The 17721-nt window shown below is 37.0% G+C and overlaps 1 pseudogene; it reads left to right on the top strand.

The window, feature by feature from the left end:
* Window positions 1-16480: 16480 nt before the first annotated feature.
* Window positions 16481-16580, top strand: LOC122121662 (annotated as a pseudogene).
* Window positions 16581-17721: the final 1141 nt, after the last annotated feature.

The following is a 17721-nucleotide window of genomic DNA, read 5'->3' as shown; positions in this document are numbered from 1 at the left end:
TTGGTAGGAATGTAGCATATATAACTGAATCATGTATAAACATCTCTGGCACTATAAAGATCTATATTTATTTGTGTACTACCATCTGCATGTCAATCTGTTCTTATTTTGTCAACCCCTGGGGTTCGATCTCAGATGCTGGTATCTGCTTGTCAGCTCCATATGCCCCAGGCTGATATGGTTCGATCTCAGATGCTGGTATCTGCTTGTCAGCTCCATATGCCCCAGGCTGATATGCTGACACTCACCCACTTATGAGTTGGACCTTGTAGGCTGTAAGTTCAGATGCCAGCACTCACAAAAATTGAATCGCGGATTAAGAAGCCCAAAGTGACACGTTTCCTTTTCTGTGAAAGGTCTGGGTGTCAGGTGTGAAGTTTCATACACAGGCAAATCTATGCCCTATGTAATAAATATTCCATGTGTATTAACAATCAATAAAATAAATGATAGATAAATGAATAATTCAAAAAATAAAATGAATACACTAAACACAATATGGAGTCAACATATGGGGCTTGATCTCAGGGCCTGGGAACTGCCTGGCAGATGAATTGGCTAGCGGCTGCTGTGCTGACAGTCACCCATTCATGAATTAAACCTTGTAGGCCCTGAATTTAGATCCCAGCACTGCCAAAAATGTAATCATGGAATGAGAAGCTGAGCATGACACATGTTTTCTTTTTCTTTGAAAGTGCTCTGTGTCAGGTAGGATGTATAATTCGTATGCAAATCTATATGCTATGTAAGAGGATGTCATAAATGTAATAAATGTCATAGGTGGAAAAATTATCACTACAGTAAATGATAAACAAATTGAATTAGTAGTGAATCATTGTAGGATAAAATTAGATATAAGATCTATTGGACTGCATTAAGATGAATATTTTATTAAGCACTAACAGAATAAAAATTGCATGGAGACATAATTAAATACATAATAATTGGTAGTAACACATGATGCATACATAATTTAATTATATGTAGACATCTGTCTTGTTCTATAAAATATGTAATTATATGTATGATGTATATACATATGTGATAAATAATAACAGGATATTGAGTAATTATTAATTAATGCTTTATTAATGGTTCAACTGGGACACATCATTAAACAGAGACATAATTTAATACCTAATAATTGGTAGTAATATTATCTATAATTTAATAATATACAGGCATCTCTCTTTTTGTGCATATAATATTTATATACAGCAATCTCTATCTATTTATATCTTGTTCACTCCTGGGGCTCAGTGGTTGAGTTCTCACCTAGTAAGCACGAATCCCTGATTTTGATTCCTTAGTGCCACATAAACAGAAAACCTGGAAGTTCTGCTGCCTTTCCTCAATTGAGTGCCAGCCTTGAGCACAAATGCTTAGGGACACTGTCGAAGCCCTTACTCAAGCCCCAGGACTGCTGCCAAAAAGGCAGAATGTTCTAACTGCAACTGTAGAAGGACAGGCCTTCAAATACCTCATGACAAAGCAAGCTAGGAGTCTGGTGCTGAAAGCTTCCACCTAACCTGACATAGCCAGATGTAAACCCCTGCAACCCAGCTGCAAGGAACCAGACGCTGCTGGCTTACCCCTATCATCCTGGCTCTTGGGGGCTTTAAAACCCAGTCCTAGCAGGAAGTCTGCGGGACACTTTAAAATGTGGCTTGAAGTGGTACAGCTTTAGCCTTGAGCAAATGTTATTAGAACGGTATCCCCATGCTTTGAGTTCCAGCACCCTGGGTAACTCCCCCCCAAAAAATCCCATTAAACCATTAGATGTGAACTTGTTTGGTTTGTGAAATATTCCTCAAAGAATGGTGATACTGATGAAAGCACCCCAATCCTAATGATAGCTTATCCAATAGAGCTATGTGCTGAGTCCTTCATAGGGTGCTCTCAGCTGAGTCCTGCAGAGTAACATGTGCTGTGTCCTTCATTGGGTGCACTCTTTCACCTGGTACTCAAAGACCTCCACAACTCAGATGATTATGCAGACAAGAATATTGAGGCTCAGATATGTCCCCATGGCAGAGACAAAATTATGTATTACTGAAGACTAGTGAGTTGTCTCCTGTGGACAATTGTTTTGTTTTTATTTTTCTCAGTCATGAACCTTGAACTCGGGGCCTAGGTGCTGACCCTTATCTCTTGGGCTCATGGCTAACACTCCACCACGTGGAGCCACTAACCACCTTGCAGCAGAATGACACGTCCTAGGAGTTGATAGCTGAAGTCTGTTGCCTTGCCTTATAAGAAGTTGAGATCTGTGGATATGGGTTCCCAACTATCCCAGACACAAAAGGTCCTATGAGACTATTATCTTCAATTCACCACTAAGACAACTGAAGTGGAAGCTGGGTGCTTGTGACTCATGCCTGTTATCCTAGCTACTCGGAAGGATGAGATCTGAGGATCATGGTTCAAAACTAACCTGGGCAGGAAAGTCCTTGAGACATATAGCTCCAATGAACCACCAGAAAACCTGAAGTAGCTCTGTGGCTCAAGTGGTAGAGCACAAACTTGAGCTGAAGAGCTCAGGGACAGCACCAGACCCAGACTTTAACTCCTACAACCTACAACAACAACAATAAAAAAAAAAAAACAGAAACAAACAAACAAACCTGACTTAGTGGTCTGGGAATGTGCCTTAGAGGTAGAGTACTTTGCATATATGAAACCCTGGGCTTGATTTCTCAGGACCACATCACTAGAAAAAAGCCTGAAGTGGCTCTGTGGCTCAAGTGGGAGAGGGCTATCCTTGTATAAGAGAAACTAGGTACAGTGCTCAGGTCCTGAGTTCAACCTCCAGGACTGGTGTATGCACACATGCGCACATGCGTGTATGAGCGTGTGCACGCACACACACACACACACACACACACACACACACACACAGACCAGAAGTGAAGCTGTACGTGCATGTGCGTGTGCTAGAGAAAAACAGAAACATGAATATGCTTCTAGTGTGTTCTAGATACTTAAGGGTGTAGACAAAAAAAAACATTCATAATAATTAGGTCATTTTATAGGCAAAAGGAGCAATGCAGAGAGTATGGGGATAGCTCCAGCTTTCGGTCCTCTCATCCTGAAACAGTAAATTCACTGCAGCTCAATGCTAAGTGACAAAGCTGGCAGGTTCTGTGGACATTTGCTCCCAAATCCTGGGACACTCATTTCTCACTTTTGGCTTCAAACCTGTGACCAGAGGAGAAGATGAGGAGAGAAAATCCTTCTCAGAGAAAGCACCTGTAAGAACATTGGGGTAGTTTACTTATAAATTCAAACCATTGGAATGACCCTGTTAAGAAGTCAGATTGTCCAGATTAAAAAATGAAGAAGAAAAGAAAGGCAGGTGCCAAGGGCTGCTGACTGTAATCCTAGCTCCTGAGGAGGCTGAGATGTAGAGAACCTTAGTTTGAATCCAGCCAGCATAGGAAAGTCCCTGACATTGTTATTTCTGAGAGATCACAGAAAAACCCAGAAGTAAGGCTTGAATTCAAGGTTAATGCAATACCCTTGAGTAAAAGGAGCTCAGAGAGTATGCCTAGGCTCACAGTTCAACCCCAGGACCTGCAGCAATGATGGACCTATGATGCCTCTCCCAGGATTCTGGAAGCTTGGGAAATCCAAGCACATGTCTGGTATCACGATGCTTCCTGTCATATGAGTCTGGTGAAGCTCATCAGGTTTTGAAATGTTTCACTTCTCTTAGTTGGGCCCTGGGTGGCTAGGTTTTGGGGTTGAACACAGGGACTAGGTGCTGACCATAGGCTCAGAGCAGAAGCCCGTGTGTGTGTGTGTGCGCACACACACACACACACACACACACACACACACACAGACTAGAAGTGAAGCTGTGGCACAAAATGGTAAAGCTCTGGGCTTCTGCTCTGAGCTCATGGTCTCAAGATTTAGACTAAGGATTTCTGTGGAGCACCTCCTTGGGAAATCCTTGAGGAAAGCCGTTTGAAGCCTCCTCAGGAGATTGCCGTTCAAAGCCAGCCCAAGTAGGAATGTCTTTGAGACTCTTATCTCCAAAAACCAACAGAAAACCAAAAGTGAAGCAGTGGCCCAGAGGGTAGAGCTCCAGCTTTGAGAGAGAAAGTCGAGCAGGAAAAACAGGCCAGACCAGGCAAGAAAGTTTGGAAGGTGCTTATGTCCAATTAATGACCAGATGGCTTGAAGTGGAGCTGTGAGGGTGGTAGAGCCTCACACTTGAGCAAAACAGCTGAGGAACGCATCGGATTTTGAGATTAAGCCCTGGGATGGCCACAAAATAAAGAAGAGAATACCAAGTTATGTATCAGTGCCTTACCTGCTTATGTGTGTATATTACCACCCTCAGTGCAAACAGACCATATTCAATGCTTCTGCTTTATTTACTGATTTATTTTTCAGATATACTCGTTGCACATACTGCATCATTCTTTTCATTTCAAGCCCATGGCTTTTCTCTTCCAGGGTAGCAGACCTGTGTCTTTATATGATGCACACTTAAGCTCTCAAGAGCCTTTATTTACATTTTATTATGAGGCCAAGGCAGGGACAGTGACAAATCAGGCAGGGGAAGAAAAGTGTTCATAGAAATAGCCAGTATTCAGAATTAAACTTGGAGACGTAAAATGGTAGCATACTTATGTAAAAACTACAATGAAGAAAAAGATGAGGGTGCTGGGTATTTGGATTAGTGAGAGAGTGCTTCCCTAGCATACAAGAGCCCTGGGTTCGATTCCTCAGTAGCACACAGAAAAAAGCCAGAATTGGTGCTGTGGCTCAAGTAGCAGAGAGCTAGAAACAGTGCCCAGGCCTTGAGTTCATCCCAAGAACGGGTAAGAGATCGCTAGCTACATAGGTAAGTAGGAAGGAAGGTAGGTAGATAGGTGGATAGATAGATCTTGGACGTCAGGAGGAAAGAAGGGAATACTTCCCAGTGTGAGGCCTTCTGCAGGGAGCCAGGCCACCACATTGCCTTCACACAACCACAGAGCAGGAAGACTGTCTCTGTCCCACTTCTCAGGCAGCGGAAGGCCCAAGAGCCAAGAGGGCAGAGCCAGGTTCTAACTCAGGTGCTTAGAGACAAAAGAGAAAGGGCCCTGCCTCCCCTTGGACTGGGAATTTGCATTAATGATGTGCAGAATGAAGGAAGGAGAATGGATTGGCAGATGTAGAAGAATGGTCTTTAAATCTGACAGATGGACAGTCAAAATCCCATTCCTTAAGGCAGAGAGCAGGGTTTTTCTTCCCTGTTCCTCCCCTCTCCCCCTCTAAACTGGCTCTCTATTGTTAACCTAAAGATAGCCTGAGGCTCCCTTCACCTGAGAGAGGAAGGTTAATTAGTCATTGTTTGAAGAGGCTGAGAAAGGCCTGACCCTGGTGTAACTCTAACAAATGTTTCAGGGTTCCCCCCTTTGCTGGCTGTGCCTGGAATGCATGAAGTGCTTTTGCAGCTGACTTCCCTGTTGATTATGTACATTCTGCCTCCTAATCCTGCAAGCCTAGGTCTCTTCACCTAGCATGTCTTTTGAAACTGTTTTTGGTCCTTCAAATACAATGTTACACAGGAGTTCTTCCTGCTAACAGGGCTAGGGCTTGGATCCTGAAAACTTCATTTGAACCCAGGATGGGTCAAAAATGTTTCTTTTCTGCTTCTATAGCTCAAGAATTCTAAGAACATTTAGAGTGCAAGTAACTTCTCATCACCAAGAGAAACACAGGAAGCTCTTGAACATCTGACCTTTCCAAAGTGGAAGTTAGATTGTCCTAGACTTTCCTGCCGTAGCTGGCTTCACCCTGTGATCCTCAGATCTCAGCCTCCTGAGCTAGATGATGGGTGTGAGCCACCACTGTTCTGCTGGGTTCAGAAGTGTAATGATATCGACAATACAAGTCAACTGCTCATCACAAAGGGCTTGGGGAGCATATTATGTCTTTCAACATTTGACCTTTCAGAACCCCGTAGGACACAAGGTTATAATGCTAGAGTCTGAGAGGCTGGGCATATGGATCTGCTACACTTGAACCTTGAGCTCTGATTTCAGTTCTGCTATGTATCAGCGTTCATTTTCCAGAGAATGTTCTCCTAATTAGCAAATAGAAAAAGTACTTTGATTAACCCTTACTTTTTTCCAGTTGTGTGAATTGAATCAAGTCTAGGGACTTTTCCTGAGCAAGGCGAACACTGTACCACTTGATCCACAGCGCCACGTGGGTTTTTTGGTGGTTCATTGGAGATAACAGTCTAACAGGCTTTCCTTGTCTAGGCTGACTTTGAACGGTGGTCTTCAGATCTCAGCCTCCAGAGAAGCTAGAGTTCCAAGTGTGAGCCACTGGCATCTGGCCTATTGTTTTTGACAGTCTTGGGGCTTCTTTTCCTCAAGGCTAGTGCTCTACCACTTGAGCCCCTCCACAGCTTCTGGCTTTTTCTGAGTATGTGGCACTGAGGATTCAAACCCTGGCATTCATGCAAGCTGAGTGAGCTCTATACCACTAAGCCACATTTCTTGCCCCACCCTTACAATTTTATCCCTCAACTTGCCTATCCTCAAGAAAAGGCTTCTGACTATAAATCATCTAAAGAGATCACTATAGTAAGGTATCCAAAGGTAAAACACAGCTCATACTTGAGTGAGACTCTAAACATGTGAAGACTATGACAAATGCCTCCATTTAATTATGTATCATGTTTCAACACTTAATAAAATATTAATGAAAAATGAGTTAATGTCCTAAATTATTGTGTATAATTTTATAATGTATGTTCAAAATGTAATAAATATTATGTGTATAATAATAAAACAATAAATTAATGAATCAAATAAAAATAAAATACAAAATCAAAATCAATAGTAATCATAATATGTAATAAACATACATATGTAAGTATATATCATATATTACACATGTACAGAAATAGTTTTTCCATTGCAGGGCCTTCATTCAGGCCCTGGGAACTCTAGCCTGAATTTCTTTTCCTCAAGGACAGTGAGATTTGCCTTCACCTATGGTGCAAAAGAGTTACCTGGACAGTGAAATCAAATCCCAGCAATAGCAGAAATACTGGCACCAGTTCCAAGACTGAGACTTAATTTTTTAAATGGAAGCAGTTATGTTTATTCAGTTTCATACTGAACATTAAACAAAAATGCAGTGGCGAATTTTGTACAGCTATTCAGACATCCTTCCTTTACCCATAAAGTGCTTCTCTGAGAACTATATTGTTTCATTTTTTGTACATTTTTATTGTAAAAATGTTGTACAGAGGGGTTACAGTTACATGAGCAAGGTAATGAGTACATTTCCTATTGAGCATTGTTGCTTCCTCCTTTGTTTTCCCCCTACCAAACCTTCTCTACCATCTCCACAACTACTCCCACTGCCCAGGTCAGTGACTTATTTTTTTTTTTATTTTTGGCTTGGCACAGGGTTTGAATTCAAGTAGTGACAACACTGCACCTTCCCACACATTGCTACAGATTTACCAAGACCCTGAGTTCAAATCCTAGGCTAGGAAAGAAAACTGGCAGAAATTCCAAATAAGTGAGCTTTATTTTTTTAAATTTAATTAATTAATTTTTATTTGTTTTTTTTTTTTTTTTTGGCCAACAATGGGGCTTGAACTCATGTCGTGGAAGTCTGCCTTAGCTTCCATCACCCTAGGCTGGGGTGCAGCATCTGGACCCATATTCGATTGGGGGATCCTAGGCCCAGAGGGACTGCAGGAAGAAAAAAAAAAAAGCTGGAAAGCACAAAAAGTGGTGAGCTGCAGAGGGCTGGAGGGTTTTAGGATTTTTTTCTTTGCAAGGTGACTATCCTGGGTCTTAATTACCTGGTTGCAAAGTGGAGCTGACCTGCCATTGCTGAATGCTGGCGGGCTATCAGGGAAACCATAGGCCAACCTGTCAACATAGGCTCTTGGTTCAAACCCGGTCCTGACACATAACAATGGTAGAAGAATGCAAGGGACTTGTTCCTATGCATATGAATGCCAATTGAAAGAGTAGTTCATGCACAAGTTGAGTCTAAAATTGGATGCAATAATCCTAGGTTGCTGATTGATCTCAATAGTTTATTAAGCATGAAAAGAATAATATTCCTTTAATGGTGGAATAATAAATACCTAAGTGTTGGTAGGAACGTAGTAGGTGTCATTCAGTCATAGATGGCTCTGGCACTGTTTACCAATGTTTATTTATTTGTATACCACCGTCTGCCTATCTATTTATCGCTGTTTTGGCCAAACCTGGGGCACAAACTAGCGCCTAGTAAACAACTGACAGCTTCATTGGCTAGAGGATGCCATGCTCACACTCACCCATTCATGAATTCGGCCTGCTAGGCCCTGCGTTCAGATCCTAGCAATACCAGGCATGATGGAGAACACATCTACAAATCTGGATGCTATGTGATAAGATGTAAACAATATAATCAATGGTATAGGTGTCATCAGAGTCAATAAAATATATGGTAAATAAATGAATAAAACAAGAAATAAAATAAATAACCACACCAAATATGATATGGACTGAACATCCATATGATGAATAAGAGCTTGAGGCTTTTGCATACATACATACAAACATACACATACACACAGAGGCACTTATATGTGCACACAAAAATACACAAATGAAACAACTCTTAGAATATGTAGAAAAGTTTGAAAATAGCAATAGAAAATATGTCTTTAGTAAGAATTAAGAGATGAATTTTAGTATTAGAAAGTCCTCATGAACTTTCTTCAAAAAAGTTTGAGACTATTACATAGGTAGGGACGAGAGATAGTAAGAGAGTCAATTAATTATTATTAAAGGGATCGAATGAATCAGAGATCCCAGCAGGTGCATCTGAAAATGATCATATCCTGTGTCAAATGTTAGAAGATCTTCTAAAATAGTACATAAACACTCTGAGCAGTCTGTCTAGTGGATAATATCATTGGAGAAGTTCAGAAATGCTAGTCTATGTCTAGATTAAATAAACCAACAAACATGGCAGGGCAATGTGATACAAACCTGGAATTCTAGCACTCAGACTAAGGCAGGAGATTAGAGAGTGGAATTTAATAGTGATACATTTCCTGGACCAGGTAGTATAATTTTGTCTAATAAAACAAACCAAACAACAAGAAAGGAATACACAATTAGAAGTTTGGGCTAATTTTGTTATTATGTTTTGAGAAGTCAAGTTTCCTATTGAAATGCAACTCGTATATAATCTTCAGTTTTGTTTTAAATACTCTCTTCATTACAGAACATTCCTAGATTCAAAATGGCTCATGATTCCCACCCAAAATTTGAAAAAGTAAGTAAGCATCATTCTGTTGGATTCCAAAGAAATGAGGAAGGATTACAAAATCTTAAGCCTAGAGAAATTTCAAAGTTCATCTAAAGCAGGACTTTGTAGATCTTGCTAAATTAGAATTTAGAGTTAACATAAATATTTTAGATTTGCTTGTAATTTCATATTTTATAGGATACTACAAAATTCTTTTTGAGTAGAGGGTTTAATTGACAAATTCACAAATGATTCTGGCATTCTATTTGCCTAGAATATGCTTTCAAGAGAGTTATAATTAGATCTTAGTTAATAGAAAATTCCAACCATTCATGTATAAAATGATAATGTAAATAATCTAGACAGAGTTGCCAACAAATCGATATTAATTTATAAATATAGAAAAATTGCAATTTTTGAGGGTTTTGTATAACATTGTATGAAGAGAATAATTGTGTGACTTCTTCTTTCTTCTACCTATATGTAACAGAGGAAGCAATTTCCTTAATTACGTGCCTCTGTATACAATGAGAAAAATGCTACATTTGGGGTTATTGGTTTGTCCTAGGGCTTGAAATCTGGCCCTGGAAACTGTCTCTGAGCCTGTTTATGCTCAAGGCTCGTGCGCTACCACTTCAATCTCAGTGCCACTTGTGTCTGACTTTTTCTGAGTTTATTGGATATTTGAAACATAATCTTCTGACCTTAGCATCCTAAATATCTGTGATAGTTTAAAAAAGTATAAATATAAATAACATTTGCAAGTGTACTGATCTCAAGAATCTCACTGGGGGGAAAATGATGCAACCCAGTTAATTGTAGTATTCTTTCCAGAACAAGGAGAGAATCACATTATCAGAGGTGTAGTATTTTTTTTCACAATAGAGATAAGCTATTCATGATGTGAATTAAGGGAATAGTAAGGTGCACTTTACAAGTTGGAAATTATTGGACTAGGATGACTTTATGGCATAAATCTTTGGATTGATGGTTCATAGAAATTATAGCTTACTCTGATAAAATTTGCTTACTTTTGAAGAATTAATTACAGATGCTTCATAATTTTATCCTCTACCAGAATGTGGCTATTTTTCTGTTGACTTCTCAATCTGTAACACTCCATTGGAAACTGCATCTATTGCAAAATTACTTAACATGCAAACAGGTACTGTTTTGAATCACTCAGGTATGGAATGTTCAGAATTTGAAAATGAGTAGTTATTAGTCATAGGAATTTTGAGGAACACATATATTCTGTCCTCTTAACAACTCATTTACTTTTAAAAGTTATGGGTTTCCATAGAATTAAACTATATTCGGTTTTAGTATGAGAAAGTACTAAATGTTTCCTTTTTTCAAAATATTGTCAAGTTTATTGTGAAAATAGTGTCTAGTTGGATAACATTCAAGTTGATGACTCTGATAAAAAAAGTAGTAATCAATTCAAATTAGATGCCAAATAGTATTGATTTTTAAAAAGTTACTACATAAAATATTTACTATAACAATACAGTGAAATTATTTTTTATGTAGCTTATTTTTTAATTTAATTTTATTGTCAAATTGGTGAACAATGGGTTACAGTAATTGTAAGGTAGTGAAAACATAACTTTTCAAACTTTTTACCCCCTCTTTCATTTTTCTTATAGTTTTCTTTCACCTCAATACTCCTCACAAGTTTTAATGTACTTTTCCAACATATTGTCTTATGAGTATTGTTATTGCATTGGCTTGCCCTTTGTCCTTTGTCTTGCCATTTTGTTATTCCTCTTCCCTTCCCTAATTAAGGTAAGTGTATACACAATACACAGGGCACAAAATCAAATACAGCCGATGCCAAGCCATAGGAGGAAAACCCAAAGAAAATAGAAATCATATAGTACATTATAAACAACTGCAAAAAAATCTCTGTTTCCATACCTTGGAGTTCATTTTGCTCAGCATCAGCATATATGTTCATATATACACATAAAGCCACTGGAAAATAATAGTTGCATGGACACTATATCATATAAACAACATGTTACTGTTTTTGATGGAAAAGGTTGAATTAGGATTGGGGAAAACGTGATTCTGATAAAGGAATTTCAAAAGAGTTTAAAAATTATGACAGGTATATTTTAATTGTTTAAATTTTTAACAAATTAGCCTATTAAGAAAATTGCCTGGGAAAATAGGCTTTCATGCCAAGAAAGCTATGGAGACCTAGTTGAGAAGGAGCAATGTGGGTAAAGATAGCTCATTTTCACACTAAACAAACTTTAGAAACCTTACTGTAAATCCTGTAGGTTCCCTTGAGAATTGTCCTTACCCAGGAAATATACTCTCACTGTGTGAAATTCCAAGTTCTTAAGAAAACTAAGACATCAAATTTTGTGAATTGACCTTTAATTACCAAAATTATTCTTTGAAAAAGATAATTTGGGTCAAAATATTTAGGGAGAAAGGGCCCTTCAAAATGAAAGAAGGTATTGGGTTCACACTTTTCTGTTTGTAACACTTTCCACAATGTCTTTGCACGTGAAGCACTGAAACACAGAAAAAAATCTGATTGGTTACGCCAATGATTACACATTTCTAAGTAGCTCACAAAAAATAATATCCTTATTAACATGAGGTAGTGAAGACTTCTCTTATTACATAAGCCAAAAAGTTTGGGATTAGAAAAGAATTGAGAAAATTGAAAGGGTAAGAAAACAATGTTCTTAGAACCCCTATATAAGCATACTGACTTCAGCAGTGGAGGGAGGCCAAAAATTTTGATATAGATTGTCTTAATATTTTTGCTACCTAAAGTGATTTTACAGAGCCTATTTGGCTCACTACAATGTAGAACAGTTTGAATGAGGACAGGAAAATAAATTCTACGTCCAAATGAGGCAACTTAAAAGAGTTTTAAAAGAGAAACCATGAAGATGTAGCGGGGTGGGGTGGGGAGGAGATCTTATAGTCTTTCAGCTTCACTGGACTTGAAGTCAAGAAGCTGTGCTTAATTGGAAATCAGGGAAGAGCTAGGAGGAGGACATAGAATTAGGACATAGAAGCATTGTCCATTGTAATAGACACTGTTACCCAAGGTATGGATGATTTAACTCTATTCTGTTCCATACATCTTGCTGAGCAAATGCAAGACCAAGAAAAAATAATCTATTGAAATAATTTTGCAAAGAATAACTTCACTGATCCTGATATGGTATCTAAGGAGAGTCTTAAGAGAGAACATAAAAGTGGAGTATACTTCGGTTTCCTCTAAGCATCTTGTTAGTAAAATATATCTTTGAGGTTAGAAGTGATTGAACCAAAAAGTAGTGGAGTACTTATTTTTGTGGAACTTTAGACACAAGAAGACTTTCAAGGTAAAAGAAAAAAAGTATAGCTAAATATTTGTGATCACAGCTTCTTGGATCGGTTTTTTGGAGACAAAGTTTTACATTAGAGTTTGTCCTCATTAACATAAATGTTGGATTTTCGTGGCAACCAAATGCAAGGGTGAAGCTTAATGGACTCCCTTGGACAAGTAAACAGCATGGTAGAAAAAAAATGGCAAATAATATTTAGGAAATTAGTTTGGCTAATTACTTGCCAGAACAAAGAATGAAAGATATAATTCAAAATCACTTGACTTAAAAGTATGAAGAAAGAGTAGTGAAGAGAGATGAGAGAAAACATAGAGGACTCTTCTGTCTCCAGTGGAGTAATGGATTCTTGATCTTGTTTCTTCCATTCTATCTTCACAAGCCATCAAGTGTGGCTGAGGACTGGAGTATCCATTTCAGACAAAGAGAACTCACAGAAGAAAATATTTGCAGCAGATGTAGGTGATTCACAACCTTAGACAATCTATTTAAATCTGTTCAAAATTCTCTGCTACCCCAAACTGCCCTCTTTGAACAGCTTTGTTTGCTATTCCCCAGACTAGCCTTCATGAATTATTTAAAATTTTGAGAGGTCATATACTCCTCTCTAGAGATTGCTGTTTGGTTGTGATTTTTATGTGTTTTTGTTTTTTGTTGTGTTTTTTAATTAAATTTCAAAAGGTTGTGCAAGTGTATTACAATAAATATGTCCATCTAATTGTCCAATGCTCCTGGATCAGAGTGACTCCTTCTATCATTCTCAACCAACCCTTCTCCAAGATGTATTTCAGATTTATCACTTCCTTTATCACATGTGTACATTGAGTATTCTAACTGTACTTGCCCCTTGTTCCATTTTTCATTCATTCTGTCTTTACTATTATTCCTCTCTGGTTTCAACTTCCTGATAGTCATTCTGTTAAACTGTTAATATTCTGAAAGTTTTATATACTATCCATGGAGTTTCAATCCTGCGTACACTTGAACTGATGTCAGCTTATATTTCCATAATTCATTCATCTGCAATAACAATTTGCAAGACTGGAGACGTGAAGCACCTAGACATGATTTTATTCTCATCCATTTGGAAGATTAATCTTTAGTCAACAAGAAAGTTTAAAAATGGCTTAGAATATATTCCTAACTACCAAATTTTATAAATGGCTTTGAAAAATGTTTATGATTATTTTATTTTACATGGGATAATATTTTCTACTACCTATAAGTTTTGGAAAAAGAAGAAGACTACGATTTACTACTATACAGGAATATGGTAGAAATAGAAGACAGATTTTATGTTTGTCACATCTCTGATGAGTACCCATATTCATGACTTTAAGTCATATTTCTTCTTACTATGTTAGACTGATAGGTAAAACATAAAACAACATATGATAAAGCAACTATTTATGACTTTTTAAAATGTACCTTAGGGGCTGGGAAGGTGGCTCAGTGGTAGAGTGCTTTCCTTGCATGCATGAGGCCCTGGGTTCGATTCCTCAGCACCACATAAGCAGAAAAAGCCAGAAGTGGCGCTGTGGCTCAAGTGGTAGAGTGCTAGCCTTGAGCTGAAGAGCTGAGGGACAGCGCCCAGGCCCAGAGTTCAGGCCCCATGACTGGCAAAAAAAAAAAAAAAATGTACCTTAGTAAGTGATTAAACTTACTTTATTAGCTAGTGTTTGGGTTTGAATTATGGGAGGTTTTTCTATTTGACACATTTCTGTAAGGCACCTTCTGAACAACACAAATGGTGAGTGGTACTATTTCTACACTTTAATGAATGGTTGAACCTGTTTGGCATTAGTGCTTGGTAAATAAAACAACTCTATTGTAACTTGCACCCTAAACTTGAAAAATTTGTAATGTCAATATTGTCTACTTGTCAAATGTTATTTTGGTGAATGTGATTTTTAAAAGATTATTTGAAAAGGAATCTGTTTTCAGGAGATTAAGTGTAGGTTATCATTGGTTTGAGAATGATAACATTTTTATTCTACAGAAACAAGTTTTACTGAAGTACCAGTATTTTGAAGCATTAACGATCTTCTCAATTAATGTTTTTGTGAATTATATTTGACCTGTAAGTCAAGTTTTCCTAGCCTTGGTAGAGCAATTATGGATCTATCGTTCTAAGAACTATTTTTTTTGCCTACTTATGCTGGACTGAAATCTTTGAGTAATCATTAGAAGAGGGGTATTAAAAATAATTTTGTGACATTTGTGATCTTGGTCACTCATATGGGCTGGTCATTTGTAAACTGAAAGTTTGAATTACTGTACTTTCTCTCAGATTTTGTGATCTCATCTTTCATTTTAAGTTGCATTGCATTACACAATTGCTTACCACTAATTCTGGTGTCATAAGGAATTGAGATGGATTTTCAATTACTTTCTGTTGGCATGTTTCCTGAGCCTAGGTGAGAAATCTTCCCCTTGTTATCAGATGAAGAGGATAACTAAGACCTGGGATCCTAGGACCCATGGGTCCTGCAGAAGAATAATACCTTTTAGATATCGTATCAGCAAAATTTGGGTACAATCAGTAGAAATGCTTCAGAAATATAGAGAAAAACATTTTGCAACCAGTGAGTTAAAACAATAAACAGAGCAGCAGAGTAAAATCCCTTATAGATTAGAGGAAAACAATTGTTTTTTTTTTACAATGTGAATTCAGAAGACCAAGAATATTTAGAACATATCACAAGTTTATACCAAAGACATTGCATTGATACTTTTTATATTCTAATTTACATTCTAAACCTTATTATTTATATTCCAATCTATTTATTGTAATAAATATCTATTTATTTGTCAAATTATCAATTAATTCTAGTAAGTTCCACTGTGTGAAATAAAATATCAGCACGTATAAATATAAAATATATAACTATAAAATATAATAAAAAAGGCACATGTTTTGCAATGTTCTGTTGTGGTTACGGTATCAAAGGCAACTGTCTTTTAAAATATTATTCCATTATTTCTACCTCAGTGTTTGGTAGAGTTGGACCTAAAGCTTTACCATTTGGAGATTTACAGCCTAGAGACAAGAGGAAACACTGTGATTAAAACATTACCAATTTAAGGCCTAATATCGAGGAGAAACATCTAGACTTCTCTTGTAACTATGAAAATATTTGATGAAAGAAAGGCAGTAGTGTAAATTCCTGCCTGGATGGATGGTAGACTGGCCAGGACATTTGGTAATCATGCATGTGAAATTTTTTTCGCCTTCTTGGCTTTAGCTACTATTGAAATGTTAGGTATAAAAAACAATTATATTTTGATAAAATACCTTCTAGCCTAAAAGATTCTGTCTTAACTGTTTATCTCTCTATGATCCCTTTAACTAATATTAGTTTTGTTCCAATAAGAAAATCTATGCTGTCAGGGTAAGATATTCTGATTGATCTGTTGGTACAGGGAAGAAGAGTAAGGGTCAGGTAGACATTTGTACCAGTAAGACATCATTTAGGAATTTTTAAGCTGCAGAAGTTTAGAAGTAGCTCGTAAGGAAGGCTTACTTTGAATCCATTAACTCCACAAAGCTAACTCAGTTTATAAATAAGTACTTGAAAAACAATCACCTTTGGACCTAGCTATAAAGGCTTCAAAGTATGATCAAATTTAAAATGAAAAAGACTTAAAATAGTCATTGACAAAAAAATTGCAAATGTGAGCAATCGACCAAACAATATAAGCTTTTCCCAATATACACAGAATTTTAGAGAAGTAAGATCAATAACATTTTTAGGAACAATAAGGTTTCCTAGTTACAAACAGTCAACCAAGGATATATGCCTGTATAAAGATTGCATCAATAACTACTTAAATTTACAGGATACTACATGCTTCAGCAGGACTTTTACCCAAATTACTACAATATAGAGATTATCATGGCATTTGCACAAGGATGATATGAAAATTTGTGAATTATTCCATATTTTTCATTCTTGAGATGCAAGAAATGAAAAACAGTTATTAAAAATTGATTACAAAAATACAAGTCGTTATGTCGAAAAATGAACTTTACAACTTTGTGCGGGTGGAGGGGTAGCAGGGAGGATTGAGTGGGAGAGCAGGGGAAGGATGGGAATGGATGGGAAGGGTAAATACAGGAGGAGGCTACAATGCTTGATGAGAAATGTACTCATTATCTTGCCCATGTAATTGTAAACCCTCTGTACAGTATTTTCACAATAAAAAATTAAAAAAGGCAAATGTAACAATATATGTAATTCATTGAACTGAAAGTTAGTTTGACATCAGTGCGTTAAATCCTCACCTTAGAATGGCCTTTACATAGCATAATCTTTACAAAACATTTGAAATTGGATAACATTGTCATTTTATCCCAAAGAAATAAAATACTATAAGGACCTAGGAAAAAAAGGAATCTTAAACTTTTTCTATATGGAATGCTATCTGAAATAACACATTTATTAACGAACCTATATATTATAAAACAATGTATAATTCAAAGTATTATATCTAGGAGAGAATTAAATAGATTATGGACATTATACAAACAAAATACAGAGTATTTTAAAATATACTTTTTTCATACAAGCACCAGAACTATTTTTAGTTTCTGTACTACTCATTTCAACAGATAAGTTAAAGTGATTTCTGATTTAAAAATCACAAACCCTGCAGAAATCATTATAGATGTATACAAACAACTCTTGAATACATTTTGACATCAAAGTCAGGCAATTCATTGAAGAATACTATGGAATCCATGAATTTTTAAAGTAAGATATTGCTGTTGCTTTTTATTGTGAAAATATTTTGTACAGACACAAAGATGGATTGGCATTTTTGAAATTTAAGAATCTTAACCAAACCATTATGAGTTAGGAGAACAATTTTTACAGCCTTCCACAATTTAAAAGAGGTAGTGATACATATTTATCCTTTTGGCAATATTAAATGCAGTTTCTTCCAAGTTGTTCTTCAGACCTGGTTTGATATAATGCTTCAATAGAAGGCGATCCAGCATATCTTTGCTATTTCTATTCCAAGCGGTAAGATGCAAGGGAGTCAAGAGGACTTTAGTTTGGGCATTGGTATCTGCCTCAATGTGAAC

This window comes from Dipodomys spectabilis, unplaced genomic scaffold (assembly GCF_019054845.1).
Source record: "Dipodomys spectabilis isolate Male_0828 unplaced genomic scaffold, ASM1905484v1 ptg000192l, whole genome shotgun sequence".
Classification (NCBI taxonomy): domain Eukaryota; kingdom Metazoa; phylum Chordata; class Mammalia; order Rodentia; family Heteromyidae; genus Dipodomys; species Dipodomys spectabilis.
The sequence above is the reverse complement of the archived record's forward strand: the minus strand, read 5'-3'. Positions and strand labels throughout refer to the sequence as shown.